At 46.4% G+C, this 23,019-nt stretch overlaps 1 long non-coding RNA gene and 1 pseudogene across 1 annotated transcript; one reads left to right on the top strand and one right to left on the bottom strand.

Moving 5' to 3' along the window:
• The first annotated feature begins 330 nt into the window (after positions 1-330).
• On the top strand, positions 331-2,000 carry LOC149868768 (uncharacterized; annotated as a pseudogene).
• A 6,243-nt stretch (positions 2,001-8,243) lies between these two features.
• Positions 8,244-19,833, bottom strand: LOC149868767 (uncharacterized). The gene is made up of 3 exons (XR_016441330.1): positions 19,717-19,833; positions 15,919-15,997; positions 8,244-8,836 (listed from the first exon to the last, which is right to left on the bottom strand). It is a non-coding gene; the product is annotated as an uncharacterized LOC149868767 (long non-coding RNA).
• Positions 19,834-23,019: the final 3,186 nt, after the last annotated feature.

The raw sequence follows: 23,019 nt of genomic DNA, 5'->3' as shown, positions 1-23,019 counted from the left end.
GCTCAGCAGCAGACCCAGAAGTGGACCAGAATCACTTCTGGTCCATTTCTGGGTCTGCCGGGGAGCATGCGGGCCCCCCCCCCATGCCCCTCGACTCGATGATTGCTGCCTTCTGGGTCTGGGGGGCACCCGGGGTCCCTCTGCAGCTGATCACTTTGCCGGCAGGGAACGTGGCGGGGGGGGTGGAACCCAGCACACTCCCGCGCAGACCTGGAAGTGGACTGGAAGAAATTCCGGTCCACTTCCAGGTTTGCCACCAAGCAGGTGAAGCCCCCTCCCCCCGTCCTGTGGGACACTCCATTCACCCCAGCATCACAGCATTTGTGAGCCATGCTGTACCTCAACGTATGTAGAAAAAACTTTTAAAGCTGTTGTCCAAATCAGCATTGAATTGTCAGATTCGAATTCAGATGAATTGAATCAAGGACAGTGATCTGAATCAACTAATCAAATCACTGTCCCTGATTTGGGCTGAATCCAATTCTGAATCAAATAGGGCCCGCTTCACACACCCCTACTTCCTACTACTCATGCAACCATTGTCCTATTATAAGCACTCATAGGTCCCTTTTACCTGGGCCAGCTCTCCTGCATCTTGCTCCTCTGCAGTCTCTCCCACCTGGGACTCTCCTTGGGCCCTTTCTGCCTTAAAGTAGCAGAGAATCCCCAGCTCTCTGCTACAGGTACTCACCCAGGAAGTAGAAGACCCACTATTCTAGGCCCCAGAAGGAGCTTGAACTTGTATTTTCTGTTTCTGAGCTCATTGTTCCAACCACCAGGACACTGTTGGGGAGCAGGAACAGGAGCAGAGGGAGCAGGGCGCATGTGTGCCACACATGTACCCACCTTACCTTGGCAGCAAAGGCAGCAGCTGCGGAGGAGACGGCGGCAGGGGCAGCAACAGCTGATTTCCCCCTAAGGTAAGTGGGGCAGAGGGTACAGCGCAGCTGAGGCAGATCCGGAGGGGAAGCCCTCTGGAGCCCTCTTAGCTCACCTGACAGGGAGCCACGCTCCCGAGCCATGCACAGGCAGCGCGCACAAACAGTGTGCACCAACAGGCATGGTCTGTGGGGGGAGGGGGGGCTCGGTGGAGTCCTGGGGGTGGGCCTGGTGGTCCCCTTCCCTGTCCCTCCTGTACATGACTTAGGGCCCTGGAGGAGCAGGTGAGGGAGCTCCAGGCTGAGGTGAGCAGGCTGAGGGGGATCAGGGATGCACAGGATGAAATTGATGCCTATTTCTGTTCTCTGCAGGCCCGGTCGCCCACTGTACAGCCCCCACAGGAGATGCATCCAACACAGGAATGGCAGAAGGTGTCCACATCCAGAGCTGCTAGGCCTAGAGTGGTGGAAGCTCTCCAGGTTCACCTAGGGAACAGGTTCAACCCCCTGGCAGCTATGATAGAGAAAGACAGAGAAATTGCCTCCAGCAGGGATGATGCCACTCCCCACATGACAAAGAATGGGCAGAGAGCAAACACCAGCAGGAAGAAATGCTGGGTCCTTATCATTGGAGACTCCATTCTACGAGGAGTGGAAGGTCCCATCTGCCAGCCTGACCCCATGACGCAACAGGTCTGCTTCATGCCTGGGGCTCGGATTAGAGACATCATGGAGAGGATCCCAGCTTACATCCGACCTGCAGACCAGTACCCCATGGTTGTCATCCACGTGGGGACAAATGACACAGTGAGGGGCAACCCTGACCACATTATGAAGGATTTCAAGGCTCTGGGGGACAAGCTTAAGGAGACAGGGGCACAGGTGGTATTCTCCTCTCTTCTTCCGGTGAGTAGGTGGGGATGGTGACACTAGGCCTGCATTGGCGAGGTCAACCGGTGCTTACGCAGTTGGTGCCACCAGGCAGGCCTTGGGTTCCTAGATAATGACCCATGCTTTCGGGCGGGCAACTTGCTGGGGTGGGATGGGCTTCACCTCTCTCCCAAAGGCAAGTGTGTCTTCTCTTCCAGGTTGGCTGATCTCATACGGTGAGCTTTAAACTAGCCTTGCTGGGGGAGGGGGCCGCAGGAAGAAGAGGAGACACCACCCAAGCAAGACAGATGACAAATGCAAGGAGTACCCAGGTAAGAAACAGGGGTCCGGATAGTCTCTCAAATTGGGAGGGTGGCACACACAGCTAGGCAAGGCCTTAAATGCCGATACATCAATGCTCATAGTATGGGGAATAAACAGGAGGAACTCGCCCTCAGAATAGCCAGTTCAGACCCAGACATAATAGGGCTTACAGAAATGTGGTAGGATTCATCCCACGACTGGACAGTTAGCATTAAGGGCTATAGGCTTTACAGGCGGGATAGAGAAGGAAGGAAAGGTGAGGGTGTGGCGCTCTATGTCAAAGAGCAATATACATCCTCTGCCAGCAGAATGGGGTCAAGCTGAAGTGCTCTGGGTCAAGATACAAGGGGGCCGTGGGAGAGGGATCTAATGGTGGGGGTCTACTACTGACCCCCCAACCAAGGGGAGGAGCTGGACTGGGAATTTTCAGGACAGCTTGCAGAGGCACTTAAGGCAAGAGATGTAGTTGTCATGGGCGATTTAAAATACCCAGACATCTGCTGGGAGGAACAGTCAGCCAGGTCGGACTGTTCCAGGAGGTTCCTGGCTGAGATACAGGACCTCCACTTAATTCAGGAGGTGCACAGTCCCACCACAGGAAATACCCTGTTGGACCTGGTCCTGGCCACAGGCAATGACCTGGTAAGGGACCTCCAGGTCCTGGACCACCTGGGTGATAACAATCATCACTTGCTGGAATTCACCATCCAATACAGGGTGTCAAGGGCCTGCAGCAAGGCAGTAGCCCTAGACTTCAAGAGGGCCAACTTCAACAAGTTGAGGAGATCAGTGGGAGAGACACTGGGGTTCTCGAAAGCAGGGCAACTCAGTGCCCAAGATGAGTGGTCGTTCCTTAAGGAGACGATACTCCGGGCCCAAGGGGTGACCATCCCAAAAAGAAGCAATGGGGCAGGAGTGCCCAAAAACCCCCCTGGCTCACCAGGGGTGTCCAGGAATGCCTGATTGCCAAAAAGGCGGCGTACAACCGGTGGAAGTGGGGTGCTATCTCCAAAGAGCAGTATACCTCCTCTGCTCGGGCCTGTAGGGGGCTGTCAGGAAAGATAAGGCGGACATAGAGCTTGGACTAGCATCCAAGATCAAAGATAATAAAAATTCCTTTTTCAAATATATAGGAAGGATGAAGAAGGCACCAGGTAATGTGGGGCCCCTGCAAGATTCTCTGGGCAATCTGGTGGTTGCACCAAAGGAGAAAGCAGACCTCTTTAACCAATTCTTCACCTCTGTTTTCTTGGGCAGGGACCAGGACTTCCCCACTGTGATGCAAGACGGACTCGAGGGGAACGTCTCCAGACCTCAGGTTGGGGAGAACCGGGTTAGAGAGCTTCTGGAGGGGCTGGACGTGTTCAAATCAGCGGGTCCAGATGCTCTCCACCCCAGGGTGTTGAGGGAGCTAGCGGGGGTTATTGCAGGACCTTTGGCATGGTTTTACAAGCGCTCATGGTGCTCGGGCCAGGTGCCAGATGATTGGAAGATAGCTAACGTAGTCCCCATCTTTAAAAAAGGGAGGAGGGAGGACCCAGGCAACTATAGGCCCATCAGTCTTACCTCAATCCTAGGGAAACTCTTTGAAAAGATCATCAAGGAGCACATCTGTGATAGGCCAGCTTCAGGGATGATGCTCAAGGGCAATCAGCACAGTTTCATTGGGGCAGGTCATGTCAGACCAACCTGATTGCCTTTCATGATCAGGTCACAAAAGCATTGGATGCAAGTGTCGCCATGGATGTAGTCTTTCTGCACTTCAGCAAGGCTTTTGACACCATCTCCCACCCCAGCCTCATTAAAAAACTAGGCGACTGTGGCATTGATGCCTACACAGTCAAATGGATTGCAGATTGGCTGAAGGGTCGTACTCAGAGGGTGATGGTGGACGGGTCATATTCAACCTGGGGAGAAGTGGGCAGAGGAGTCCCCCAGGGCTCAGTCCTTGGGCCCACGCTGTTCAATCTCTTTATCAGCGATTTGGACGATGGGGTGAAAAGCACTCTGTTTAAATTCACTGATGATACCAAACTTTGGTGTGAGGTGGGCACGCTAGAAGGGAGGGAAAGACTGCAGCAAGACCTGGATAGGTTACAGGGGTGGGCTAACAAAAACAGGATGCGTTTCAATACTGACAAGTGCAGGGTGCTGCACTTGGGCAGTAGTAATCAGCAGCACACTTATAAGATGGGAAAGTCCCTTCTTGAGAGCACGGAGGCAGAAAGGGATCTTGGAGTCATTACTGACTCCAAGATGAACATGGGCCAACAATGTGAGATCACAGTTGGCAGGGCTAACAGCACCTTGTCGTGCATCCACAGGTGCATCTGTAACAGGGCCAAGGAGGTGATCCTCCCCCTCTACGCAACACTGGTCAGGCCACAGCTGGAGTACTGTGTCCAGTTCTGTGTGCCCCACCTCAGGAGGGTTGTGGATAACACTGAGAGGGTCCAGAGGAGGGCCATCCACATGATCCCGGGACAACAGGGCAGACCCTACAATGAGAGTCTGTGGGACTTGAACCTGTTCAGCCTTCACAAGAGAAAGCTGAGGGGGATCTGGTGACCGTCTATAAACTCACTAGGGGGACCAGAAGGGTTTGGGGGAGATTTTGTTTCCCCTAGCACCCCCTGACATAACAAGGAATAACAGCCATAAGTTGTTGGAGAGTAGGTTTAGATTAGACATCCGTAAGAACTACTTCACAGTCAGGGCGGCTAGGATCTGGAACCAACTTCCAAGGGAAGTGGTGCTGGCTCCTACCCTGGGGGTCTTTAAGAAGAGGCTTGATGCCTACCTGGCTGGAGTCATTTGAGCCCAGTTTTTCTCCTGCCCAGGCAGGGGGTCAGACTTGAAGATCTACATGGTCCCTTCCGACCCTCCTTCTGTGATTCTATAATTCTATGATCATTTAGTCCAGGGGTGACTAATCCATGTCACACATGCCACAAGTGGCATGCAGCAGGCTGGGGAAGAATAAGGGACTAACAATAAGGGACATCTTGAATTTTATTAGTAGATAGTTAGGATTGTGAATCCAAAAAGATGACAAAGCCAGTAGGGAAATACAAATTGCCCAAGCAAGGGACTAACATTAGAGGGATGGGGGTGAGGAGGGGAACACAACTAGGTTACAGAAAATACAATGTTAGCCAACTAAGCCCAGGGGTTGGGGGAAGGGGAGGGGGGGGGGGTTCGCAACACTGAGAGAGAAAGAAGTTAGATACACACAAACCTGTACAATGGTCCACAATGGTGGAGGGAGTAGGTGGAAGAAAGTGTCTCAGTCCATATAGAGTCTCATAGCGGGGGTCCTCTGTTGCTGAAGGTTCCTCTCCAAGTGAAGTCCATCAGGTGCAGAGGAGGATTCAGGGAGTCCCCTCTGGGTCCGTTCCAGCAGCGGTCCATGTGGTGGGGTCGGAGTACTGGTGGTGGCCTGTGATGCGCTCCACGTAGATCTTGTGGGACCAGTGGATCGTGTTGGACACCATGAGGCAGCGCATCAGCTTGGTGTAGCAGTGGAAGATGTGGCAGGCATGCAAGATGCTCTCGTTGTTGGGGTTCCAGGCTCTGAGTGTTCCCATGATGAGCACATCAACTGTCACGTTGTAGCCACGGCCCCTCAGGATGTCAGCCAGGGGTGTACTTCTTCCGCTTGCAAGCCCAGGCGTCGGTGAAGGCTTGGCACTGGTTCTTAAAGGGGATGGCCATGTCCACAATCACGACCTTCTTGGCCTCTTCATTGGTAATCATGACGTTGGTTCACATCTGGCTCTTGCAGGCCAGGCCAGTGCGGTTCACGGAGATCTCCCCCACTGCGGCCAGGATGGCCCTCACCAGGCGGTCCTGGACAATGTTGTGGTGGAGCTGCCAGGCTCTGGCATGCGGCCTGCAGCTGCACAGCACATTGAGGAGGGTCTCTGCCACATAGCTGCACCATTGGCGCCTCTTGTGCTAATGGCCGAAGTGGACAGCCCCTTTCAAAGGCAGGCAGTTGAGGCGGGTGTGGTGGAGAAAACGCCAGTCCGCAAAGCAGAAAGCAGACTAGACCAAGCAGGGAAAAGGGATCAAAGCAGGGAGGGTGCAGGGCTTAGCCTGTGGCACACCTGCCAAAAAAGTCTGGCCCCAACTGATCTAGTCCCTTTCTCCTATGCTCCTTGTGAACCTGGCTTTTGGGTAGCCAAGAGAGGGAGATATACCAAGCCAGGAATAAGAGAGCAAACCAATGCAACAGATGGTACTTTGGAAAGAAAAAGTATGTGTGCAAGGTGTTTCTATTATGCCAGAGGGCAAATAAAGACACAAACTATGAATGAGTGCTAAAAAATGGCGTCTAGTCACTGTGTAAATGCCATTTGGGTGTACAAAATGAAATAGGATCTAGCCCTAAGTGTGAGCCTATTGTAACTTCTTAAAAATCCCTGAAAAATCATGAATGTACCTACCTTTGCAACATGTCAACAACTTGTGACTTACGGCTAAGTCACAAAAAGCACTGAGCAGAAGGAAGACCCACCTACGTTTGCATTATTTTTCAGAAACTTGAGCAGGGTGAAATAGGATTGCATTTAGGTGTTTATTACATGGAGTAATATCTGATCCTATCTTCTGAATGCTAACTATACTTTTGCAGTGGGTTCAGTTTCAGGGTGGGGAGCTGCTGTTATTGAATTCTATCAGGAAGTAGCAGTTTGGAGACAGTGTTTGCCTGAATGCAGGCACATAGTATACACATCAACAATCTGGTATTGCTGGGTTTCTTTCTTGGACTTTTTATTTTCCAGTTGCCCTGGAAGCTTTCCCCTTCCCCATGCCCTGCTGCTGCTGATACTCTGGCAAGCTTTCCAGTGTTCATGAGACATGCACATACATGGACTAAATGCCAAGAAAAGGAAAATCTCTTTCAGGGCTGAAATAAATCTACACAAATACAGAAAAAGCCAAAAAACTACAAATGTTTCCATGATGCTGGAGTCTTCTGGGGTGGTGGTGGGGGATCTAAAAAAAAATCTGATAAAGTTTGGAATATATTTGTACCTTCTCAGTAGGAATAGGAGAACTTGGGACTGTGCATTCATAATAAAGTTAGTGTGGGTAGCAGCTGTGCTCTTGTGCTATACTGTTCTGTGCCGGCTGTCTTTGAAACTAGCTGGAACCAGAAGCAGGGGCCAGGAACAGCTGCAGGCTTGAATCTCAGCTGCTCAGCACTTTCACTGTTTTGGGTCTGCTGACTGGGAACCCTTCAGACTCTGGTTGTGTTTCGGAGTAGCCCCATCTGTTGCTAACAGCCAGCCCTCCTGCGTGGCCTCTTACAGGGGCCAGCCAAGCCCCTTATTATGCAGCTGTGACTTAGGCATCTCAGCTCTAATGAAGGAAGGAGAGCAGACCCACCACCATGTTCAGCATTTTCTCACTCAGTGTGTGGGTTTTTATGCATCTGTGTTGGACTTCAGGTAGGCTAATCTGTGCTCCTAAGTGTCACCCAGAGCTTGGTGCAGATATGGCTATACTCTATTGAGTGTAGGAAGAAACCTGCTCAGGGGAGCCGCTGCCAGGAAGCGTAAGGTTACCATGTAGTCATCATGACCTGCATGGAGGATCTGCAGCATGGGAACCCAAACATTAAACTGAGCTTGCCTAACTCCTTGTATTCTTCTGCCTCTCACCAAATCTTGTTGTGTCACTCTCCAGCATTACTAAAAATCTCACCATTCCTTGCTGCTCCTCCTGATCAAACCCTTGATCGAGGACAAGGGATTCACAAAAAACAGGCCTGTGGCAGAATCAAAGTCCTCAGCATCTTTGGGTTCACCAATGATCCTGTTCTAGACCTACCACTCCCTGATTGTGGGCCAGCATTTATTCTCAAGCTTGTCCTTTAAAATTTGGAATTGGCCCATACAGCCAAGCTAGCTACATGTTCTTATTAATTACACCAATCTTGTTTTATCCCCATTCCTGCCTTCTTCTACAACACTCCAACCCCTCTTCAGTTTTGCCATTACTTGCTTTGCGGTGTCTTTAGACTATTAAATGCCTCACAAGAGCAGCAGCCATGTCTGCTTATGTCAGTGGCCATGCACCCTTGTCAATAAGCAACTGGAGTTCAGCATATTCTTTGCATGTGCCATAAATACTAGTATGCAAGAGTAATATATGTAGGAACAGGAAGAGACGTACATGAGGAATAGGAATTCCACTACCCTCCAATGCACAATCTACACAGGTTTCTACTAGCACAACTGCACCTTATCACAGAGGCCATATGCAGAGGGAATAGATACATTACTGCAGACCTGAACAAAGTTCAAGCCTTGTCTCTCTAACCTGCACTGGGGGCGTTGCCCACTATTCTTTTCTCACCCTCTTGGAGCCTGGTGCCCCAAAGGTGGCTGCTGTATGCTGTGCATTATGAAGCCTCCTTGCCCCATCCCCTATCATGGACCCCCACCTTTGTCACTGTGCTCTGGGTGACAAAGGTCTTATGAAACAGTAACTTTTCTTTCTTACTTGACATTTTGAAAAGGGTTAAATGAGTCCTGTAGCAAGTGTGGCTGTGTGTCTTTGATGCAGTGAAATGAAGGCCAGAGAGACTACTTCACTTTTCTTCATGCCATAAGCAGGTTTCAGAACCCTTTCCACTGTCACAGGACTGCTTCTATTTCTTTTCTTCAGTACAATATAATCCTTCTTATTAAAACAGAAACACTTACCTCAATCTTCATGTGAAAACAAACAGGAAGCTGGCTCCCAAGAACAGCCTGGGAAAGAACAGAGAGTATCACAACTCATTTCTAATGAAACAGCATCTTAACTCAAAAAAAAGAAAGTAGCTAGGACCTTGGGACAGACTAATCTGTACTTGAGTTTAAAATAGTCGTCCACTTTAATGATACATTTGCAATTACTGATAAACCATATCCTTCAAGAGTGCTCAGTAATACAAGCTTCTGAAGTACATCTATGTACAGGGAAAGTCTTTCCAATTAGACAAATTTTCACCATGCCTAACTACATGCACCAGCACCCGATATCTAGTTGAGAAGACCTCTCAGGTAGCATTCCATTTCATTTAGTAGGTGACCAAAGCTCTGCTTAAAACTACCTGATTATTGTGTAGGAGTGATTCTGTTACCCACTCTTGTCGCATAATTGCCCACTGTAAGCAAATCACTCACCCAGCATCCTTATCTAGGCCAGCCAGCTCTAGGTTTAGGCTTTCGAAACCATTTTTATTCCTCCCACAGGCCTCACAATCACAATAAACAAATCACCCCTCTCATACAAGGCCACCTCGCAAAGCCAAAGAGTGCCCCTGCCAGTGTTGTGCCCATCTCCCCTCCCTCCTTTGCACTTTGCTCTTGAAGTTCTTAACACTCTCATTTACAAGTCATCAATTGCAGCTTGATCCCAGCCTTTACCTTCCAGCTAGGTAGCCTATTAATTGCTAACCACCTGCAGCTAGCTGGCTTTCAGCCTCTTGAAGGCTGAGCACCTCCCTACACACCCACTTTAGGAGTAGGGAGATATCTGCACAGCTCCAGAGGGCAAGCCTTTTCCTGTAATGGAGGCACTTCCATACCTAAAGCGATAATAGAATCTCTCCTACACTTTAGTAAGGTAACTCATATCTGGTTGTGAGCTGTGCTTTGGTCATCCACCAAATGAAACAGAATTCTGCCTTTAGCTTTTATATACTTACATATTAAAAGCCTGATTTTGAATGATACCATTATAATTCACCCAAACCAGAGAACATATGCTTTGATTTTACTGGGGCAATCCTAGATTTTCATGTGACATCCTAAGAACTGTTTTCGGGATGACTAAAATATTCCATGGCTTCAAATCATGAATTCGTAAGGGTATGACAGGTGTATGAAACCAAGATAGGGGAATGAATAATGATGTCAAGCACCTAAAAATCTTCCCACTAATGTTCTGAGTTGTGTGTGGAAGATATAGAATTTCCATTTCTCAGTTTTATGGACAAATGGATTGCAAGCTAGAAGTCTGCCTTATAGCTATGTACAAGCAAGATTTCTCTCATTTATAGATTTCATAGACATTAACCCTGAAGGGACCTCATGAGATCATTGGGTCCAACCCCCTGCCCAAGGGGCAGGAAGGCAGCTGGGGTCAAATCACCCCATTTAGATATCTAACATTTAGATATCTAACATCTGGACTAGGGCTTCATATCCAAAGAATGTTATCACTTAGCACAATAAAAGTTGAAAAGTTATCCCAAAGTCTACAAGCCACGTGTGCTAGCATGGTTAAGCCATGCCTGTTTCTCCAGGCAAAAGCATACAAGGTAGTGATGTGTCTAGAAGCATGCCCAGATGCCTTTGATTTCCCAGTCCAAAAGACCAGGTACCCAATTAAAGGCTGGGTCCTTTGAGGACAGTCTTCCACATGAATCCAGAAGGGGGCTTGCACTTATGCCTCTAGATCAACAGTGGTACATATACTTACATTGGAATGATATGGAGAAGATCATCATTTGTGCCTGCATGTAACTATAGGCACCTGCAGCTATTTGTGCCCACAGATGCCAAAACAAAGGCAGGGTTATAAAAATCTGAAGTTCTTTTTATGGGTCACTAGAGTAAGGCTGGAAACTGGTGTAATGTCTCCTGCACAAAGTATGTTGTACTGTGCAAGTGAATTTATATTCTGAGAACGATGTACCTCTTACCACATGAACTTTCCAGCTAATAAACTAAGAAAAATGAGTATGGTTTTCTTTTAAAATAGTAATAACATTTACATAGATGAAACTGTCAAGACAGCTATTAATACTCCAAATTAAGTCCAGCTATTATCTTTCCCATGCAAAATACTCCACTTAACTTGCAGCTGGAGTTTGTGGTTGTACAAACAATAATAAAAGTGGACAGTTTTTATTTCCCTGCCTGAAGCTATGCTTTGGCTATGCAAAATTGTATTAGATCTGTACAAAAAGTTTCAGGCAAATCTCAGCCACAAAGAATATATCATCCTAATGTTGAATTTGACCAATACTTTTGAATCAGTGAAGTATTTTTCAATTTTTTTGATGGTGGGGAAGGGGATGGTATGCAAACTTTATAATGAAGTTTGATGAGAGTAGGTATCAGGATGTCTGTGAATATGTGCCAATTGCCTGTATAATAGGATGCCCCACAACATCCTCTACACTCTTGCTTAAATAAATCTCTCCCTTGTGGTGCAGAGACTGGGTTTCTGCTCCCTGCTGCCAGGATTATATCTGCTTTTACCCAAAAGGCATAAACAGGTCTAGAAACAGGGACCAGAACCCAGCGTGCCTCAGTCAAAAGGGATTGCTACAACTATTAAAATACAGACTTTCTTCCCCATTTGGTGCTCTTTGGGCTGCGTATGCATTTTTCATCAGAAAATAATTGGTCAAAACACAGAAAAACACCTAGCAGCAAGACCTGGAACCAAGATCCCTCTCCTCCCAGGCAAGGTTACTTCACTGGGCCACAGAGTCAGGCTCCCTCCTGCTTGCTCCCTTCTGAACCCCTGAATCTTGCATTCTTGGCTGCCCAATGGAACAGCTTCACCAGAATGGGTGAAGAGGGGTCCCTGCACACAGCCTAGCCCATAGTCCAGTGTTTATAGCACTTTCCTGGGAAGTGGGAGCCATGCATTTATTTATACTCAGGGTATACCTAGAACCTAGGTTTCTGACTTCTGGAACATATCCTCTTATAGCCAGGTTATTGGACAAAAGGATGGCTGTGCGGCACCACCAGCTTCAAGAGTTATTTAAGGGTTGCTATCAGTGTGATGTACTAGTTTGGGTAGGTTCCTCCCTACTGGGTGGTCTTCCACCAAAATGCCTCAGCTCAAGGAGGAAAAGGAGTTTAGCTTTGCCCCTGTGCCTAGCATTCCCTACGGGCCAGCTATTGGCACCTCCCTGCTTAAAGACTGGGGAATCAGGATCACTCTTGGGGGACATTTAGGTTTTTTCACTCACTGCATTAGGTTTGGTGCCTAATCCTGCCAAACTGGATCAAACTCTCCTGGAGCTAAGTGCTCAGTTGTGGGAATGGGGACACCTAAGCAAAGGGTTTTACAAGGACCAGGCCCTCCAAGCTCCTCTGTACTACATACAGGGAGAGTTGGGTACCCAAGAATGGTTTTCACAGATGCCCATAGACTCACTGGGGAGCCGTTGACTCAGCTAGAAATTCTAAGTCAAAAGGCTGACGTCTCACTTGTCTCAGGGATGTGGGGATTCGTGGGCACTAGCCCTTTCCTTGGAATAGGTGCTGAAGCTAGGGTTATATTGCAAAATATGTTAGTTGATGCTAGTGCCCCCACCTTTGCCCAGTTGTCCAGAAATGAGAGGGGTGGGTATAAATCTTGCCTCTTCTTGAGGGACCATGAGCCCCAATCTGCCTAGAATCATCCCCTTATCCCTCTGCAGGGCTCCTGCAGTGGGCCTCTCCCCATCCCTCCTGAATACTAAAATTATCTTGGGAGGAGGGGAGAGGTGACTTGACAGCCTATGGTTAAAGCACATACCTAGGACAGAGAAAGCCAAAGCACCAGGGGGTACACAAATATTTTATACTCTACCAGCTGCTTGGCAGTGTGAAGACTTAAGCACTTTGAGGCATGCCCAGAATCAAAACTACCGCACCAAAGGAAAATAGTGTTAAGCAGTATTAAACTATGTAGTTTCTACCTTTCTGTCTCCGTATAATATAAGGAATGGGCTAGTTATCTTAGATAAGATTCAGACTAGTTTCCCTCTTTATTGCAACTGAAAATAAATCTCTCCTGAGGTCTAAGTCTTGTGATGATTATTATTTTCTTTAGCCTTTGTGATTCCTGCAGAAGAGCTGTTCCTTTAGGAAATTTTATTTGTGTGCTATCTCTTGTCTGACTAGGCACTGGACTTCTCTAGAGGAAAAACTGTCCTTGAAAAAAAAATCCAGCCTCATTTTGCAGACCTGAGAGATTTGGACAATTTTGTAATGCTTCAAATGAGCATCCTTAGAAACTTTTAGGTTCATACAACCTTATTTATTGTATGTGGCTGCTTGAAAGAGCAGAATAATTGTGATCTGGTTCAAATTATGTTAGATATTCTCTAGATGTTATCTTACAATTATAATCCATCTGAGGCCCTGGATCTTGCCAGCTGTCCCATATGTGTACAGCAGTGTGCCAATGCAGAACAATTTGCAAAATCAGGGCCTTAAATATTGCAGATCTTCGAATTATGAATCAAATGAAATTTTACATTTCCAGTGTACATTAATGAAAGTTCTGAATAATTCATATAAATCCGTGCATAAAAATACTTAAAATGGCCTCTCTAAAATTTATTTTCAGTTTCATAATGTAATAGGTCACATTTTGGAAAATCTTAATTTAAAATTTATAATTCCATAATGGTTAGAAGAGTCATTACTTTGGTTTAATACCGTGACATTTTAGCATATTCTGTGTATATTTGGAACATTTGTTTATAATGCAACCATTTTAATAGCACAGCAATAATGCCCCAATGTTTAGGATTACTCAAGAAATACTATTCCTTACCTCCATTATGAGGTAAATGAAATGTGTTGCCAAATTTGTGCTGTTTTACCTATTTCTCCAGTTAAAAGTGTCCCCACTGAGTGATAATGTCATATTATTTTGAGCGAACATATGAAGAGTGTGACAGCTTTGCTCATTATAAGTTTATCTGAGTGCAAGGGCTGAATTGTGTTTTACATTTATTACCGTTATTTAAATTTGTACTTAACAACTCTTAGGATTATATTCAGTTCTCATTTACACTAATGTACAGCAGGGTATAGCTACACTGATGTTGGTAAAAAATTGATTTTCATAAATCGGTAAAGGACTCTTAGATCGATTTAAATACCCATGCAAGAAAGTTATACCAATTTAACTAAAGAAGGAGCTGAGCCAGTGTAGTCAGATAAGGTCAGCTTCTGAGTATAGACAAAGCCCTGGGGCTGGTGCAGTGTACATTAGGATATGGGCATACTAACAAATTATGTCAGGTAAAGTTTTACTGCATTTTAGGGGCTTGTTTCGGGTATTCTTTACAGGAGAATCCATTTTTAAAGTTTGTTCATGACCCTTTCAAATACTCTCACAACCCACTTTTGGACCATGGCCCATGGGTTTAGAAACACTGGTTTAGAGTCCTCTTCGCAATATGATCCTTTACTTTCCCTCCCCCTCCTGCTTTGCATGATCACTCACCATGCATTTCACTCCTTAATTTATTCCTCTTGATTCCTTTGCCTTTCTTCTTGTCTCTCATCACTTCTCTCTCTCTGCTGTTCCTCCCTTCTGCCTGTCCATCTCTGCCCCAGAAGACTCCAGTAAGGTTCTCTTGTAAAGCTGAACTAGTTCCCCTGGCACCGCTGAGGTCATAATAGCAAGATAGCCAATTGGCAAGGGTTGCTGACCTCACAGAATTATTACATCATCTCCTGTGATGACGCAAATCAGAGGTGAGCTGCTGTCTCCATGGCACAGTTGTTCATCAGCTCATGAGTTCTCATTTCCCTTCTGAACCCCCACATAAAGTATTTACAAGTTTTGGAAACCCAAATGACTGCCACTGGCAGTTATCATGGATCCAGACTTCCTGTCTGCAGGAGTAGGGGGAATCACCTTGGTGTGCTGACCTCCTCTGCTCAAGCCAGTGATTAGTAAAATAATCCTGTTATTCCCCAGACCCACTTCACTGAGTGCTTTGAAGTCCCTGGACTTGGGGCCCATCTACACAAGGAAAATCTGAAACCATTTTCCTCTACATCCAATCATCTGGGGTTTGATGAAGTGAACTGGGACATCAGGTTGAGGGGTGAGGTTGGAGGATCTATACCTGGGCCTAGGGAAACAGAATTTGACTGATTCTTTTGGGCAAAGCAGCACCATCTATTTAGCAGGGCCAGACATGTGAGAGAACCACTTCAAATATTAGCTGGTGACAATGGTTTATGAAAAGGTATGGTTTCCTCATGTAGACAGCAGCCTACATATACAAAGCATTAACTATCCCACAATCTGAACAGTATTGCTCATGATAATCCCATCTCATTCCAACTCCAAGATACATCTCTGACTGATTGCTCCCCATCCTTGATCCCAGAATGCACTGTTCATGATCTATTCCTGGATGCTGTGTCCCCAGCACACAGAACTTCTTGCTACCACTGTTCCTCATGAGGCAGGGGGAAGGTAGAGGTCCATGAAGGCAAGTTAGAAGAGAGGCAGGAGCCAGAGAGGTTTATGCTATACATCTCTGACTTAGTCTATAAGGTGTGAATCTATCCTGTCTTCTGCATGACTTCAGAATAACATGGTTAACTACCTCTCTCGAGTCAGAAGAGGCAATTAGCCTTTGCAGAGGTCATCACTGCATATATTTAGATGGGAAAAAACATGGAAAAAAATCAAAGAATGATCACTGATTCACTTCAGGGAAATAGATGTATAGGGCTTGGCCAGTGAATGAATTGCCATAGTATTGTCTGGTCTTCAGTCCCACTCCACCCCTTGATCCATGTTTTTGACTTATATACAATGTTGGTATTTTCCACACTGCCTGTCAAATCAATTGCAATATGTAAACTGCGATATAATAAACTCACCATAACCGTGGAGTGCTAGCCACATATCAAACCATTTATGTGGTCCCTGGTATTATAATTTTCTGATAATTTCTCCTGTACTTAAATAAAAAATGTTTCCCCTTTTTCACAGTCTCTAAGAGAAACAACATAATTATAGAAAATTCATCATGGGCAAGAGGGAAAATACAGCACAACTGACTTCAGAAGATAATTTTTACCTATTGTTCTGGAGACACTTGGGCTCATTCACATCTGCATTACACATGGGTGTGGAAAGGGTTACTCTAGATCCCTGTCCTGTGAGCACAGAAAACATTGTTTTAATATGTGTTTTACCTTTTCTCCATAGTTATTTTCTTTCAGTGGAACAAAGCTGTCAAGGGAGGTAATGGTTCTGGAGAAAGATACCATCTCTTGGGGAACTAGATTCACATGAAGCCTTTGAATATCTGGACAAGGTACCTGCTTTGGACTTTCAACAGAAAATAAAAAACATGATGATGTGCTTCCAAAGAATTATCTTGGTAGGCTAGAAGGCTTCTGTATTTTATAGCAGATATCCATGGAAACATATACTAAATACAATTTATATGTACTTTGGAGGGCTCTCCTGTACTCTTGATATCTAACCTATACAGATTGGACTTCCTTCTAATGTTGCAATCCCTGAGCACCTTTGGATAGTTAACTTTGCATTTTAAAAAATCTCCAAAAAAAAGTTTCCTTCTTTCCATGAAATGTGGAATTTGTCTTCAAAATTGCAACCAAGGATGGAAACCACTTGCTTCTGTGCTGTGATAAACTAAGCTACCATTGGAAATTAAGAAAAAAACCCTCAGAGAAGGCGTTAGAAAAAAGTTTCTTCCCAATCTGGATTTCATTTTCTAATTTGTTTACAAGGACCTCAAGCCTGGAGGCCTCAGAGGAGGATGAGCTGGGAATCCCCTTTTCCTTCCAGCATTACTGGATTATGAGTCTGTTTTCAAGGGAAACTTCCACCCAAAAAAACAGGCACTGGGAGATTTGTGGCAAGGGGAGAATGATTCAACGTAATGCCACAGGCCTAGTTGATTTCATTAAAAGGGTGGGAGAACAAAGAAATAATCACAGAATGATTCTCTGCATGCCCTTTGCTGATATGGAGGTAGTTTCATAGTTGTTAGGGTCAGAAGGGACCTGAGCAGGTCATCAAGTCTGACCCCCTGCCATGGCAGGAAAGAGTACTGGGATTAAATGCCCCCGGCTAGGTGATTATCTAGCCTCCTTTTGAAGACACCCAGGTTAGGAGTGAGCACCACTTCTCTTGGAAGTTGGTTCCAGATCCTAGCCGCCCTGACTGTGAAGTAGTGCTTCCTGATGTCTAGCCTGAACCTACCCACAGTCAACTTATGGCCATTATTCCTAGTTACTCCTGGTAGTGCTCGGGGGAACAGGATCTCTCCCATTGCCTGCTGATCCCCCTTGGTAAGTTTATAGACAACCACCAGATCCCCTCCCAGTCTTCTCTTATGAAGGCTGAACAGGTTCAGGTCCCATAGCCTCTCCTCGTACGGCCTGCCCTGCTGCCCCCTGATCATGTGAGTGGCCGTCCTTTGGACCCTCTCAATGCTGTCCACATCCCTCCTGAAGTGCAGCGCCCAGAACTGGATGCAGTACTCCAACTGCAGCCTGACCAATGCTGCATAGAGGGGGAGGATTGGACCTGCTTGTGATGCATCTGTGGATGCATGACAAGGTGCGGTTAGCCTTCCTGACCGTGTCATCACATTGATGGCCCATTTTCATCTTGGAATCAACAGCAACTCCGAGCTCCTTTTCTGCCTCTGTGCTGATGAAAAGGGAGTTCCCCAACCTGTAAATATGCTGCTGGTTCTTCCTCCCTAGGTGCTGTACCTTGCACTTGTCAGTATTGAAACCCATCCTAGTCTCATCCGCCCACCCCTGCAACCTGTCCAGATCTAGTTGTAGCCTGTCCCTCCCTTCTAGCATGCTCACTTCTCCCCACATCTTAGTGTCATCCACGAATTTGAACAAGGTGCTTTTCACCCTCTCGTCCAAGTCGCTGATGATGCTGAACAGTGTGGGTCTGAGGACTGAGCCCTGGGGAACCCCACTGCCCACATCCCTCCAGGTTGAAAATGACCCATCCACCACCACTCTCTGTGTGCAGTCCTCCAGCCAATCTGCATGTGTAGTCATCAACACCACAGTCGCCTAATTTTTTTATGAGAATGGGGTGAGAGACAGTGTCGAAGGCCTTCCTAAAGTCCAGAAAGACTACATCCACCGCGACACCTGCATCTAAGGCGTTTGTGACCTGGTCGTAGAAGGCAACCAGGTTGGTCTGACAGGATCTGCCTCTGATGAACCCATGTTGGTTGCCCCCAAGCATAATCTCCCCTGCTGGTCCCTCACAGATGTGCTCCTGGATAATTTTCTCAAAGAGCTTCCCCAGGACAAAGGTAAGACTGAAGGGCCTATAGTTTCCTGGGTCTTCCTTCCTCCCTTTTTTGAAAATGAGGACTACATTTGCCTTTTTCCAGTCCTCTGGCACCTCACCAGAGCACCACAAGTGCTCGTAAAGCTGTGCCAGGGTCCCACAATGACCTCTGCCAATTCGCTCAGCACCCTTGGGTGGAGATCATCTGGACTCGCTGATTTGAACAAATCCCATCCCATCAGAAGTTCCCTGACTAGGTCCTCTCTGACCTTGGGCCTGGCTGTACCCCCCGGTGGGGGGGGATGTTCCGTCCCTGCTCAGAAAAATGGAGGCAAAGAATTTGTTAAAAAGGTCAGCTTTATTGTCTGGTGCAACCACCAGATTTCCAAGCATGTCCTGCAGGGTCCCCATGTTACCTGGTGCCTTCTTTTTACTCCCTATGTATTTAAAAAAAAGGACTTCTTGTTATCTTTGATCTGGGTCACTAGTCCCATTTCTGCCTCTGCCTTAGCCTTCTTAACAACCCTGCTACAGTCTTAAGCAATGGAGGTATAGTCCTCTTTGGTGATGGCCCCTCCCTTCCATTGGGTGTATGCCTCCTTTTTAGCTTTAAGACGATCCTGAATGCCTTTGGTGAGCCATGGGGGCTTTTGAGCACTCTTGCCTTCTTTGATTTGTGTTGGGACTGTCACCCTTTAGGCTCAGAGAATTATCTCCTTAAGGAATGACCACTCATCTTGGACTCCCAACTCCCCTCCCCTCCAGGACTTCAGTGCCTCCTGGAGTAATCACCTTAACTCATCAGAATCAGCCTTCCTGTATTCAAGGGCTGCTGCCTTGCTGCAGGCCTTTGACACCCTGTGCTGGATGATGAATTGCAGTAGGCAATGATCGCTACTGCCCAGGTGGTCGAGAACCCGTAGTCCCTTCACCAGGTCGTCTCCTTTGGCCAGGACCAGATCCAGCAAGGCATTTCCCCTGGTGGAACTGTGCACCTCCTGGGTTAGGTGGAGGTCCTGTATCTCAGCTAGGAATCTACGTGAGCAGTCAGACCTGGCTGACTGCTCCTCCCAGCAGATGTCCGGATGGTTTAGGTCACCCATGATGACTGTGTCCCTTGACTTAACTGCCTCCGCAAGCTGACCTGAGAATTCCCGGTCCAGCTCTTCCCCCTGGTTGGGTGGTCTGTAGTATTATTAAGTCCTATTAAATCCCTTTCCCCTTGACCCCCTTATATTCTAACCTAGAGCACTTCAGTCTGCCCCTCCTCTGACTCAGTGCTGTTTGTTGAGGACGTGTATTGCTCTTTGACGTAGAGTACCACATCCCCACCCTTCTCCCCAGTTCTATCCCATTGGTACAGTCTATAGCCCTTGATATTTACCACCCAATCATATGTTGAATCCCACATTTCAATGAGCCCCACTATGTTCGGGTTTGCGTTAGCTAGCAGGAGGGCAAGTTCCTCCTTCTTGTTCCCCATACTATAAGCATTAGAGTAGAGGCATTTAAGGCCTCCTGTGGGTGTATGCATGACCCCCCTAATCCCAGGACTATCCAGACCCCTGTCACTTACCTGGGTACTTCTTGTGCTCATTGCCCATCTTGGCTGGGAAGTGTCGTCATGTTCCCCTGTGGCCCCATCCCCCGGCGAAGCTAATTTAAAGTACGCTGTACGAGATTAGCCAACCTGGAATAAAAGGCATGCTTGCCTTTAGTGGAGAGGTGAAGCCCATCCCACCCAAGCATGCTCCCTGCACGAAAATGTAGGTCATTGTCAAGGAACCTGAGGCCTGCCTGGTAGCACCAACTCTGAAGCTGCTGGTATCTTATGTCCTTCAGTTTGAAGATTTTTTACAAGCAGTATTAAAACAATGTATCCCTTTGTACTTTGCACTGAGGTCACAAGGATTTGGGGGTGACCATTCTCATGCCCAGGGGATACTGCCAGTGAGAGTCAGGACTGCCCAGTGAAAGTCCGGGGGCAGGGACTGGAGAGCCAGGGTGGTTCGCATGCACCTCCTGCTGTAATACATTAGGAAAGACATTCTAAGGGGTAGATTGGTATTTGACTCCCCCTACTGAAATCTGAGGGGAATGACACATGGGGGCTTACCTCACTCAAAAGCACCATTCATGCAAACATGAACACAGTGTTGTGCAAACAAAATTCACCACACAAAAAAAAAAAAAAAATCGCATTAAAATTTTGGGGTAGTTTACATTAACTCCCGTGTCATCTACACATGCCCATACAGCCAAATGCAAGTCTCTCAGAACTCATTTCCTCTCAGCCACCTGCTTGCTGAAGTAGGAACATTTTTCTATCTGTGAAAGAAACTGAATCAAACTCTCTGCTTGTTCTTGGGTAGTTTAAAGTGGGGACAAGCATAGTAACTGAACATCAGCTGCTCTACAAAAAGGCCCTGCCCCCCTTTAATTCACAGTGATTAGTTTGTTGGTCTGAACTCTTAGTCTTTGTTGTTTGGTGAGGTGGTAATATCTTATATTGGACTCATTTGTGTGGTTGGATGAGATGGGAGACAAGCTTTTGGGCATCAAGTACCCTTCACCAGGTCTGGGAAAAAAGTACGTACAATCCAAGCAAAGTGCAAGCTTAGTTTATTGTAGTTGTGGCTGTGCATTTAACCATTTGAAAGGGAAGCGAGCAGTTATAATCTGGGGAGCAAAGAGAAGCTAAACAAGGAAAAGGCAAAAGTTAGTTATAATGAGCTATACAGCCAATATTTCTGTCAAGTTAATCTTTTTTAATGTACAGTAAAATTATGAATTCATGTTCCTAAGCCTGCCTTCTGAAGGTATTGCATAGATTTTCTTTGAGGACAAGAACTGTGAAAGCAGAGATGAGATAGTTGTTTTGTGAGAAATGTCCTCCACTGGTAATAAGACATTTCTGTTTTCTAATTTGCAGATTGAAAGCTTGTTTCCCCTCTCCCAACAATACAAAGTCATCCAATAAAAGATATGACCTCACAAATGTTACTTCTCTCATAGCTCTGGGCTATCGCACCTATAACAACACCACTACTTGTTATACAGATCAGTTACTTCTTAATTCCCTGCCAAAAAGGAAGGTGGTGACCCACCTTGGACCTGAGGAAACACATTTGTTCCTCCAGTGTTGTTCCTGATGGTGCTGTTAGCCAATATAGTTGCCTGTCCGGAAGGTGGGTGAGGATGGGGGCTAATTTGCATCTTTCAGCATTTAAGATCTACTTTCACATATCAGTATCTCCAAGTGCCTGACATCTGTGATAGGTCAAAACTGCTAAACTAGACCAGATCTTGCTCTTTGGATCTGTCTCCTAGCCTTAGGATATTCACAAATATTCTTCCAGTGATAGCAGCATGTTTCAAGAAAAACAATGTATTGTGTACCATTACCTGGCTGGATGACTAGAGAAAGTATTAAAATATATTCAAGCACACCATCTGCCCCAGGATCTGCATCATAAAGTATATACTCAGAAGTCAAATTTCATACTGATATAAAGCTCCTTGGAAGACCCATAAGCCATGGCAGACCTCTCTCAGCAAAGATCCCAGGCACTATCTAACCCAATCTCACAAATCAGGGGCTGACCCAGCAATGAGGATAAGAAATTGCTTTTGCCTTCTGGATCAGATGACTTAAAAGAGGTGAAGTGAATAAGCTTTGTGCCCTGGGTCAGTATTTCTCAAAATTCAACAGCTGGGGGTAGGCAGACCCTTACTCCAACCATTCTCATACCCCCTTGTTGCAGCTGTTGCCACCAAGTACCGCCACTGGACAAACATAGATAACTTCCAGGTTCAGGGTCTCTGATTCCAGCATGAAAAAAGAATATGCCTCAATATTCTGGAGCTCAAGGTGGTTTATATCTACTGTGAATTCTTTGGTACTGTACTTTGGGATTGTTGATACAGATCATGACAAGCAACAGTAAGCTTACACTTAACAGGAACAGATAAAATGGTGGGAAGTCTGACACTAGATATATATTTACCCGCAGCCTACCTACTCAATCTTCAAAATATCAAGGCAGACCACATAAGAAGGCATATCTCCCTGAATCTTGGGCAGGAGATCAAGGACTCTATCCTTCAACACATCTTTCTTGTCTAGGGTTAACTCAGAAGAGACCTTTTCCTGACACTACTTAATTGGGTTGTGTCCTTTGTCCTGGAGAGAGACCTGAGCTCAGGATATTTATCTAATGCTTTTTTGGAACCTACAGTTAGCTGGTTGGATGGTAAACTGTTTAATCTGAGCCAGATCCAAGATGAAACCAAGAGCACCATGACATCAGTCATGGATCTTCAACATGCTGCTGATGCTATAGTGTGTGCTCACCTGGGAGCAGACCTTCAGGCAATTGTCAACGTCATTACCAAGGCATAGAAGAAAATGGGACTTATGTTTAACATTCATAAGACTAAGGTCCTCCATCAACAAGCTCTTAATGAGCAGTGCCCTGCTCCGGTAATTCAGATTTATGGTGAGACTTTGGAGAATGGTCTGGAAGCCATCTCTTGCAGAAGGCTGGCATCAGTGAAGAAATCCAACATCATCTCAAACATGCAAGTGCAGACTTCAGATACCTAAAGAAATAGGTGTTTAAAGACCATGGCATCAGACCTGAAACCAAGCTCATGGTTTATCAAGCATTACTGATCCCCCACTTTACTGTTTGGAGCGGAGACATGGACAATGTATAGGAGATACCTCAAGTTGCTGGAAAAGTACCATCAATGCTGCCTGGGGAAAATCTTTCAAATCCAGTGGGAAGACAGATGCACCAACATTAGTGTCCTCTTGCAAGCAAACACCATGAACATTGAGGTGATGACCATCCAACATCAACTTCATTGGGCTGGC

Source organism: Crocodylus siamensis, chromosome 3, assembly GCF_052110815.1.
Source record: "Crocodylus siamensis isolate JL-2025a chromosome 3, ASM5211081v1, whole genome shotgun sequence".
NCBI classification, from domain to species: domain Eukaryota; kingdom Metazoa; phylum Chordata; order Crocodylia; family Crocodylidae; genus Crocodylus; species Crocodylus siamensis.
This window is presented reverse-complemented; position numbering and strand designations above follow the sequence as displayed.